Source organism: Xenopus laevis, chromosome 7S (genome assembly GCF_017654675.1).
Source record: "Xenopus laevis strain J_2021 chromosome 7S, Xenopus_laevis_v10.1, whole genome shotgun sequence".
In the NCBI taxonomy this organism is placed as follows: Eukaryota; Metazoa; Chordata; class Amphibia; order Anura; family Pipidae; genus Xenopus; species Xenopus laevis.
This window is the reverse complement of record NC_054384.1, coordinates 106,859,416-106,869,245: the sequence shown is the minus strand read 5'-3', so window position 1 is coordinate 106,869,245 and position 9,830 is coordinate 106,859,416.

The window sequence follows — 9,830 nt, the reverse complement described above, 5'->3', positions numbered from 1 at the left end:
TTTAGTATGTTGGCTAATTCTGCGCAACTTTTCAATTGGTCTTCATTATTTATTTTTAATAATTTTTGAGTTATTTGCCTATTTCTCCTGATTCTTTCCAGCTTTCAAATGGGGGCCACAGACCCCATCTTAAAAACAAAAGCTCTGTAAGGCTACAAATGTATTATTGTTGCTACTTTTTATTATTCATAGTTCTATTTAAGACTCTCCTATTCATACCCCAGTCTCTTATTCAAACCAATGCATGGTTGCTAGGCGAATTTGGACCCTAGCAACCACATCGCTGAAACTGGAGAGCTGCTGAGTTTTTCAGTTATTTGTCTTTCTTCTGACTCTTTCCAGCTTTCAAATGGGGGTCACTGACCCCATCCAAAAAAAAAAAAGCTCTAAGGCTAGAGATGTATTGTTGTTGCTACTTTTTATTACTCATATTTCTATTCAGGCCTCTCCTATTCATATTCCAGTCAATAAATGGTAAATGGGAATTTGGACCCTAGCAACCAGCTGAAACTTGAAATTACTCAAAAACCACAAATAAAAAATGAAAACCAACTGCATATTGTCTCAGAATCTCACTCTTTATATCATACAAACGGTTAATTTAAAGGTGAACAACCCCTTTAAAGTGGATGCCAAAAACGATTTAGCTAGCCTGTTTGTACAACCGGTTTTGCAAGGAGCAGGAGCGATATACTGAGCAGGGATGTGCCAGAGTCCTTGCATCTATGCATCCCTCTACTTTATTCTGCTTTTTTAAAGGGAAAGTACTACCAAAAAATTATTTGGGCTTAACACCTTTCCAATTAAAACGTTTGCATTTCCTTTTAAAGTCTGAAGGTGTTGTCATGATTTCACATAGTTGCAACTGAAGTCATTGGGGGAATTCACAAAAGTGTCGGGAACGAAAAAATGTCTTAAAAATGTCTTAAAAATGTCTTTAAAATGTCGTAGAAAGTGTCGTAGCAACAGCTGCCAATTTTCCGACATGTACGACACTTTTGAATTAGTGTCGTTAAAAGTGGGCGTGGTTTTTTCGGCGCCACTTTTCCCGACATTTTTATGAATTTCTCGTAAACTCATTTTTTTTACTGACTATTTTTCAGACACATTAGGCTCTCCAAAATGAAAATGTCAGTCAAATTGTCTTTTAAAAAGTCTTGGTAAATGTCATTTGTACGATGAAAAGATATACGACATTTTAGAAAATTGACAGACTTACGAGACATTCTGAGATGGTAACATCTGCCTTTGTGAATTTACGGTTCGTACGACATTTTACAAATTTGTCGACCACCACTTCTGGGTTACTTTTTTTACCGACACTTTTGTGAATTCCCCCCATTGAGGGCGTTTCATTTCATTCAAATTTCATGCAGCCCCTGGGAGTTCCATTGGAACTATGGACTAGTCATGAGCTTGCATGTATAGGGGTGCAGTTTTAACCGGGTGATTTTGTGGGGTCGAGCAATTCAACAAAGTACAGGTATGGGACCTGTTATCCAGAATGCTTGGGACCTGGGACTTTCCAGATAATGGATCTTTCTGTAATTTGGATCTTCATACCTTAAGTCTACTAGAAAATCATGTAAACATTAAAGGAGAAGGAAAGGCTAACATTAAGTAAGCTTTATCAGAAAAGTCTATATAAATACACCAGTAACCCCTCAAAGTAATGCTGCTCTGAGTCCTCTGTCAAAAGAAACACATTTCTTTCCTTCTGTTGTGTACTTATGGGCTTCTTTCCTTCTGTTGTGTACTTATGGGCTTCTGTATCAGACTTCCTGTTTTCAGCTTAAACCTCCAGGGCTTGGGCTTGAGCATGCTCAGTTTGCTCCTCTCTCCCTGCTGTAATCTGAGCCCAGAGCTATGAGTGAGCAGGGAGAGACTCCTAGAGCTTTTTACTCAGGTATGGTAAAGTATTCTGCAGAATAAATAGTGTTATAGCACTATTTTGCATAATCTATTGGCAATAAACTGATTCAGTAGCTTTCCTTCTCCTTTAAATAAACCCAATAGGCTGGTTTTGCCTCCAATAAGGATTACTTGTATCTTAGTTGGGATCAAGTACAAGCGACTGTTTTATTATTACAAAAAAAAAGGAAATCCTTTTTAAAAATTTGGATAAAATGGAGTCTGTGGGAGACGGCCTTTCCCATAGCTTTATGGATAATGGGTTTCCATATAACTGATCCCATAACTGTATAAATGACAGTATTGAGTATGGTTGTAATGCAGTGGTAATCAGGCTTGTTTCGTTTAAGCCGAATTTTTGGCCAGGACCTCTCTTAGCCAATAACACAGGTAGAAATATCTAAACATTTCTGCATCAGCCATTAAATAAGTGCCCAAAATGTTGCCCTACAAGTTGGGAACTACTGTACTGATGCACAGAATGTGACTCCTGTAACCGGCAAATTCAAGGAGATGGGATGGCTAGCTAATATCCCCCTTATTGGTTGTTGGCAAATGGGTTCACAAGCAGCTGATTGGTCAGGCAGGTCTTGATAACAAAGGCCACGCTTTTTTCATTGCCGATAGTCTCCAATTAAAATAGGCAGGGTCTTCATCGGTCCAGCGAAATAGAATTGTCTTACCAATCTCTTGTAATGTCCACAGATTCTGAACTTTTGAGATCACCGCGTCTAGAATGCTTGATATTTGTACTTAAAGGACCAGTAACATTAAAAAAATTTTTTTAATGAATTAGTTTCTACATAACAAAAAAAAAAACCCACCGAGACACATTTAACTTTAAAGTCTTTATTAAGAAATAACTTACAGATTCTCCGCTTGCGCTCCTCTTCAGACAGGGCAATGATCCATTGTGCGGCGCTCGATTTCTCATCCCTGCCTTTATTATAGGAGATAGCCAGGCAGGAGTAATCAAGCGCCGCACAATGGATCCTCGTTTCTGAAGAGGAGCGCAAGCCGAGAATCGGTAAGTTATTTCTTAATAAAGACTTTGCGAATTTAAAGTTAAATGTGTCTGGCTGTTTTTTTTTTCGTTAAGTACAAACTAATTTTTAAAAAAATGTTTTTATGTCACTGGTCGTTAACAGTTACTTGCATTTTCATTGGTGGTAGTCTGGGCCCAGATTACATATGTCTCCATTAAACTAGTGTTGCCACCCGGCCGGTAAAGCACCTGCCAAGGCCGGGGCCGGTATTACAAATTAACCGGCAATGTATTTGCCGGTAATTTGTAATACACTTTAAAAAAAAAAAAGCCCTTGGCCAGCCCCTAATTCTCTCAGAACTTGACTTTTTTGTTTTTTTTCAGGCTTCTGGCCATTGTGCGTGTTGCTCTGCCTCCTTTTACGTCACTGTGTGGCTCCGCCTCCTTTTGCATCATGGTCCGCCCCGTTTGTTCCCGCCCACCAGCGGCCGGTACCATTTTTTAGAAAAGGTGGCAACCCTACGTCAAACACAATAGACTGGTGGGGGGTGGGTTTGTTTAGAAAGAAGATGGAACAACTATTGAAAATGTGTTCTGCCTATATTGATTTTTTCTTTTTAAATTGTCTGTCTCAATTTTACAGATAAGGAGGAGTCCCTTTCACAGGGTTGTTTAAGAACGGCAAACTGATTTAAAGTCCTCCAACTTATTAAAGATCGACAGAAGGCATTTCTGAAGCAATATCATTGGGCTGGTGTTAAACTCTGTTTTTTATTTTTTAAAAGCAAAGCTTTTTACATGCTCGAATAAGTAGAATGTTAAGTGAAAATTATCTTTTTTTTCCCTTTTTGGTGTTATTGACCTTTTTAATCCAGCCTGTTGTGTCTCGCTGCCCTTTTGTTTGATCATGTGTTCTGGACAAGATTAGCACAGATGAGACTTTGTTTAAAGGGCAACTATACCTTCAGTTGTTTTACCTTGTGTATGTGTTCAATGGAATTATGTATTTTATTATTGCTTTTGCCCCTTGCCCATGCTGCCATAACCTTTATTATGAATAGCGACCTCTCTTATTTTATAATCCCTTCACTTGAAACCTAAATGGATATGGCTGAGCAACACAGAGGGTTTCAAATAAACCCCTCTATAGCATGGACAATGGACAATTCTCTGGGTGTACATGGGGCAACCATTTATTAAAGTTTGAAATCTAAAATCACAGCAATCCTTTTTAGTATTACAAAGTACTGACTATAAACCCTGTTACCCCGATACCCAACAACCTGCAAGGATATAACCCCAGTAGCCTCCATTATATGGTGCAGACAGCTCTTCAGAGCAAAGGTTCATGGGTGAATTTTCTGTTCTCTTACATTTGGGGCAGATTTATCAAAGGTTGAATTTCAAATTCTTTGGAATTTTTAAAAAAAATAATTAAAGAAATGTATTAAAAAAAAAAATCTGATGAATAGGATTATCTGAAAACTCTTAAGTGAATTCGATTTTGAGTTTTAAAAACGGAGTGTCAGGAAGGCTGCAAACAACTCCAAATTGATCCATGGACGTCTCCCATTGACTTAAACAGCAATTCGGCAGGTTTTTGGTGACAAATAGTCTAATTCGCCTTCTTAAAGGAAAACTTTTAAGTTGCATATTAAAGAATGAATGTGTGTATATATATATATATATATATATATATATATATCTATAGTGATATCATAGTGATATACCATCATTAAATGGTGGTTCAAAGTAAGAGATGGCACTCACCACTCGCAGAGTCTTAATTAAATGTAACAGTCCATGAAAGCACTCACAGCAATCACCATCTAGCATGTATCAAAAACTCATTTATTGGTGCATGGTGTATCCACGTGTTTCGGCTCACATGGAGCTGTCGTCAGGTGACGTGAGCCGAAACACGTGGATACACCATGCACCAATAAATGAGTTTTTGATACATGCTAGATGGTGATTGCTGTGAGTGCTTTCATGGACTGTTACATTTAATTAAGACTCTGCGAGTGGTGAGTGCCATCTCTTACTTTGAACCACCATTTAGTGATGGTCTGTGGGCTGCCTCAGAGATCACCTGACCAGAAATACTGCAGCTCTAACTGTAACAGGAAGAGATCACCTAAGCAGAAATACTGCAGCTGTAACTGGAAGAAATGTGGAAGCAATAGACACAACTCTGTCTGTTAATTGGCTCATGTGACCTAACATGTATGGTTTGTTTGTGTGCACAGTGAATCATATGATCCCAGGGGGCGGCCCTTATTTTTTTAAAATGGCAATTTTCCTTTTAAGATTACCCAATGGCACATACTACTAAAAAAGAATATTAATATGAAAATGGTTTATTTACATGAAGCAGGGTTTTACATATGAGCTGTTTTATGTGATTTCTTTTTATGGAGACCTACATTGTTTGGGGGGCCAGAGTATGATAAATCTGGACAATTGAATTTGAATTTTTTTTTAAAAAAAAAAACTTGATTAGAATTTTAACTATTCCCTAGTCGAATTTGACAGTTTTGGCCATAAAAAAATTCGAAATTTGAATTTTCAATTAGACCCTTAGTAAATCTGCCCCTAAAAGTTTTACATCGGGACTTGAGTTGCCCATTAAAGGGTCTGGAACACCGAAACAATTGTATGCTCTAATTCAGTCTGTGTGAAGAGGTGCAGAGGCAGCCATGCTTGTCTTTAGGCCACTGGCGCACACAATGGTTCTCCGCCCTCTACCTCTTGCTGCCAACACTCTTGATGGCAGTTTTTGGTCCAAAAATAGGAATGCGCTGGCAGGAAAACATAATGGGTGCCGCTGGCTTTAAGTGGTCTTCATACTTTGTACTTGTATATAAAGTATTGTCACTTTGACTTAGCCATTTGCTCTGGTTGTTTAGCCAAGGTTTATTCTATATTCTATAGCCATTAGGGCAGAGTCACCTATCTGTAATATCAATATAGGATTATAGATCCATATCCAACTGTAATGCAACGTCCAAGAGCTGTACGAGTGCAGGTTGGATCTACCTACTTTTTTTTTGTTTATTATTTACTCCTTGTAGATATATAATCATGGTAAACTGGGTTATGTAATAAAAGGTGCAAAGTTTGCTGCAGGTCTTTTCATCTAGACCAGTGATCCCCAACCAGTAGCTCATGAGTAACATGTTGCTCCCCGACCCCTTGGATTTTGCTCCCAGCTGCTTATTTTTGAATTCCAGGCTTGGAGGCAAGTTTTGGTTACATAAAAACCATGTGTATTGCTAAACAGTCTCCTGTAGGCTGCTTATACTCACATATAAGGGCTACTAAATGGCCAATCACAGCCCTTCTTTGGCACCCCAGGAACATTTTTCATGCTTGTGTTGCTCCTCAACCCTCTTTTACATTCGAATGTTGCTCACAGGTAAAAATGGTTGGGGATCCCTCACCTAGATCAACCAATCACCAAGGAGCATTTGCTGATCACCTGTTTAAAGGCAAATATCCTGTTGGTTGCTATGGGTTATTGCACCTGGGCAAACTTTGTCTTCTATTACACAGGGGGGTTACATTGATAATTCTAAGAAGGGGGTTTGTTGGCCTTTAAAGGACCAGTAACATAAAAAAAAAATTTAAATAGTATACAATGAAAAAAAAGACAAATTAAACTTTAAAATTGCCAAATCTGTATTAAGAAATAACTTACTGAAACTCCGCTTGCGCTCCTCTTCAGAAAAGGTGATCCATCGTGCGGCGCTTGATTTCTCCACCCTGGCCATCTCCTATAAGGAAGGCAGGGAGGAGTAATCAAGCGCCACACGATGGATCACCTTTTCTGAAGAGGAGCACAAGTGGAGTTTCAGTAGGTTATTTCTTAATAAAGACTTGGCGATTTTTAAGTTTAATTTGTCTTTTTTTTTTTTCATTGTATACTTACGTATTTTTTTTTAAAAAATATATTTCAAGTTACTGGTTCTTTAATCTGACATATTCCCAGTGCTGAATGGGAGACTCTTCCAGTTCAAGGTTAAGAGATCAAAATTTTTATCAGCCATTATACAAGATCAGAGTTGTCATAGGAAACGTCTGCTACTCTTGTGTCTTCTGGCCCTCAGGATTGGTTTTTTTTTTTTTTCCCCATTGCTAATAAATCCGTTGCTGCCCCCCCCCCCTTTTGCAATTTTACAGCTAAGTCAAGTCCCATCCATGGTCAGACAGAGCAGACAAAGAGCAATACTAGTAAGAGGAGGTACTTTGGCTGCCATAGTGCTGACCTTTCCCCAAGTATGTTTTCTGTTTGTAGCCATAACCCATTGGCTTTTTGGGCTCTTTAACAGCTGTGTTTGTTTCAGTAGTCCAAAAATACTGGCCTGAACACCCAAATTACCCTTCATTACTCATAACATTCACAAAACACTTTCAAATTGTTCTAAGAGGGTAATTTTGACCATTTTGCCTTGCATTTTTCAGCCTATTTTAAAGAAAAATGGCGGACTGAGGGGGGTTATTTATTAAAGTCCGAGTGCCAAAAACTCTTTGGATTATGGATTTATTATACCCCGAGAATGGAAAAAGACTGAATCCGAAATCTCAGACCTGCCGAGGTTGTCTATAAGTCAATGAGAGAGGTCCCTTTCCTATTTGGAATTTTATGTGATTGGTGCTGGAATTAGCATGATCATTTCTGGCTTTTTCGGCAAAAATATAAAAAAAATGTGGGCTTTTCGGGGAAAAAGCAAGAAATAAATAGTGATTCGGGATAAAAATCGTACAATTTGGGTTTTTGCTCGATTTTATCGAGTTTTCCCCTGATCCGGTTAAATCAAGCTTTTTTTTAATAATAAATAAGGTCAAATCGTGGATTCTAGTTTAGTTGAACTTTTTTTTAATTATAAAATTGGATTTTGATAAATAACTCACTGAATTGGGAGACTTTGAGTACATATCCTGATCTGCACTGGGTTTTGTGCAATAATACGAAGATTTTTTTTTTTTAGAGTTTTCAGGTGGAAAATCAAAACAATTGGTACTATTTTTCGATCTTTTGTTTTTTCTCGCACAGGAAACTTTCAGAGAAAATGTATTGATAGATAAGAGGGAAAAAAAACCTGTGTGGATTTGGTTAGAGTAGTTTTCAGAAAATACTCCGTGTTTTCGGATTTTGATAACCCCCACAGTGACCAAAATCATCCCATGTACCGGTTCCGTTGGACCCCTCTGCTGATGACTTGAAATTTCTTTGCCATCTCTAGAAATACTTTTCACGGCTGAAAAAATTCAAAAGTTTTTCCTCATCATCCGTAAAATAAATCTGCCTGTAGCTCAGTTTGGTCGGACTTTTAGGGGGAGGTTGTGTATATTTATTAAGATGGTCAGACATGGGCCAATAAAATGGGCTTTTCAGACCCAGTTGAAAGCTTATTGACCTATGTGTGGGGCCCAACCAGTATCTATTGGATGGTTTGGAGTGTTTTAATGCAATAGATCTCTATAGGCCCAACTGTATAATTCACTCGTGTGAGATCAAATTGGGCTGAGATTCTCCTGTGAGCAGATCTTGCTGTGATTGGCTTTACCTGTTTGAAGGGGCAGGAAAAAAGGACTTCAGCTATAAATAGAAACATTTTTATATAAAGGGCAATTGGATGGATGTGGAAATGCATGGCCACTCTTTCCAATATGTCTGCTTCAAACCAGGAAACCGATAAATATTACCTACTGATTGGTTGCTATGGGTTACAAGACCCCTGTTGCATCATAAGATCACTAAGAAGACTATTGGCAGAATATCCACATGCCACTATAGCAGGTTGTATTTATTTGTGCTTAGCCCCATTCTTTCACTCATGTCTCCTGTGTCTTCCACCCCACCCCCGGCTAGAGAAGTAGCAGGTTTTTTACGTAGTATGTTTTCCTAGGGTTAATAATACTGGATATGAGATGATGTTAGGATCATGCCAAAACTGCCCCTTTTTCTATTGCCTTTATGGCTCCAATCAGACATTTTTATCAACCCCCTAGACCTTCATTTAACAGCTGCCATGGGAAAAATACTTTTTTTTGGGTGGGGGGGAGTTTCTTTTATTCGCTGGATGACGTGTAACAATGTAAATAGCACGTTGAAAGGTGATAAACACTTTTATTTAAACATGACGTTTCACTTGTCTTTATTTGCATGATATCGATTTATCAGAGACGGGTTTTGCAGTATAATATGATTGATTAAAGAGGAACTGAGCCCAATAGTTTGCCGACCACTGTTGGCGGCACTTTTAGGGGGAATTTCGAAGTGAAAAAATCTAATAGTATACTATGACTTCAAATTCGATTCGAACTCAAATAGTTTGAATATTCGAACTGTCTCTTTAAAAAAACTTCGATTTCAAAACTTTGCCAAATTAAACCTGCCAAAGTGCTATGTTAGCCTATGGAAACCTTCTAGAGCATTTTTTTCCACGTTTTTGGAAGTCGAAGTAAAATCATTCGATCAATCGCTGAAATCCTTCGAATCGTTCTACCGCAGGATACCCAAATTCGATGAAAAAAATGTCGCTATTCGAAGTATTTCAATTCGATGGTCGAATTTCCAAGTATTTTTAACTTCGAAATTTGACCCTTGATAAATCTGCCACTTAATACAAAAATGGAAGTTGCACAGTTGTGTTCAGAATAATACCAGTCCGACTTCACAATCACTGGTTTTGGTAGAAATTCTATTACTACAGGCTAATAATTTACTAGTAGCTGTAGTAGAGTAATAGAAATTGACAGACCCAATAGTCATCACATGTACACTAATTATGTATCATTGAATCATTCATTGAGGCTTGTTCCAAATAATAGCAGTGTGGGGTTCAATGAGTGAACTTCATTCTGTGACAAATCAGCTGTCAATTCCGGCCCTTATTCAAACGAGAATTCAACCCTCCCAACTAATAAA